This window comes from Mandrillus leucophaeus, unplaced genomic scaffold (genome assembly GCF_000951045.1).
Source record: "Mandrillus leucophaeus isolate KB7577 unplaced genomic scaffold, Mleu.le_1.0 Scaffold285, whole genome shotgun sequence".
Classification (NCBI taxonomy): domain Eukaryota; kingdom Metazoa; phylum Chordata; class Mammalia; order Primates; family Cercopithecidae; genus Mandrillus; species Mandrillus leucophaeus.
The window spans coordinates 1,561,219-1,562,908 of NW_012102976.1; the positions used below are offsets into that span (position 1 = coordinate 1,561,219).

Consider the following 1,690-nt stretch of genomic DNA (forward strand, 5'->3'; position numbering starts at 1 on the left):
GTACTGACTGCTTAGTAACAGCCATTTCCCACTCACCCCCTTCTTTAATGCTAACAACTCAAATCTTGTTCAGGTATCAAGGGGCAGCATTGTGCTCAGGGAAGGTAGGTCCAGGTGTCAAATCATGATTGATCTAAGCCAAGTATGCTTATACCACTGCCCTTTGCCTGTGATTTGTCTAGGGGTAGGCATGTGACCTAGTCTGCTATTGACTATTTTTTTTTTTTGGCTTCCAATTCTGTTTTAATTTTGTTTCTTTGTATGTCTTTCCTTAAATATAGTCCATCACCTTGGCTCAGTGCATGTCACCAACAATTCTCCAAGAATTTCAGAGTTTGGACCTCAGTGGCGTGGCTGGCCTCAGATTATCTATGCAGGGAGGCCTGCACCTGTGACAGTCAGCTGCAGCAGGGGGCCGCCCATCTTCTGTGCTTTGTGGTACATATCTGTATCGCCAAAGCAGCAGCCCCAGTACAGCAAGCCTTCCTTCTTCTGCTTCTCCTTCCAGCAGTTGTTCCAGAGGTTGGCGATATAATCATCTTCCACATTCGGTTTGACTGTTTGGAGGCTGGAGCCTGTGTACTCCTCAGAGAAAGTGCTCAGGTGGTCAGTGACTCGCCTGTGATGTGGCCCACAGACAGTCTTGGGCTCAGACTGTAGGGTGGACTGGAGACCATGAGCTGGCTGAGAGCTGACACGAGGATGAGGGTGGGCATCAGCTGCACAAACACCCCTAGCCTGCCGCCACTCTGCTTCTCCCTGGGGCCCTGCCTTTGTTGGGAGGTATAGCTCATGCGGCCATTGCTGTAGATGTGGACTTTACTAGAAGGGAAGCTACTGCCAAAGAACATGTTGAAAAGGTCTTCGGGGAAGATGTCAACCTCAAAGCCACGGTGGAAGTCCCCTGCCGATGCCGGGCCTGGCTGCCCAGCTCCTGTTATAGCCGAAGTGGTCATACTGCTTCCTCTTTCTTTCTTTCTCTCTCTCTCTCTCTTTCTCTCTCTCTCTCCCCTTCCCTCCCTCCCTCCCTCCCTCCCTTCCTTCTTTCTTTTCTGAGACAGTCTTGCTCTGTCGCCTAGGCTGGAGTGCAGTGCTTGATCTCAGTACACTGCAACCTCTGCTTCCTGGGTTCAAGCAATTCTCCTGCCTCAGCCTCCCGAGTAGCTGGGATTACAGACATGGGCCACCACGGCTGGCTAATTTTTGTATTTTTAGTAGAGACAGGGTTTCACCATGTTGGCTAGGCTGGTCTCAAACCAGCTGGTCTCAAACTCCTGACCTCATGATCTGCCCACCTCGGCCTCCTAAAGTGCTGGGATTACCGGCATGAGCCACTGCGCCGGGCCATACTGCTTCCTCTTCTCCGGGTTGCTGAGTACTGCATATGCTGCTTCAGTGGCGCCAGGTGCATGGTTGTTGTCTGGGTGGAATTTGAGGGCCAGTTTGTGGTAGGCCTTCTTCAGTTCCTCATCTGAGACCCCTCTACTCGCCCCCAGGATCTCATAGTAATCCTTACATTGCTTGACCCTTTCCACAGCTGCAACTCCTTCTTCAGTGTAGCCTTTGGTGCTCTCTCCTCCTCCAGCTTCACCATTGGCCTAGGGAGTATCGGTCCCACCTGCTTTCCTGTGGGTGGCATGGGTTGCATCTGTGGGTTGGGGCTAGTCACCAGCAGTTTGTGGTTCCTAGT

The 1,690-nt window shown here is 51.8% G+C and overlaps 1 pseudogene; it reads right to left on the minus strand.

The window, feature by feature from the left end:
- Positions 1-365: 365 nt before the first annotated feature.
- LOC105543553 overlaps positions 366-1,690 on the minus strand; it is a 44,206-nt pseudogene continuing 42,881 nt past the window's right edge.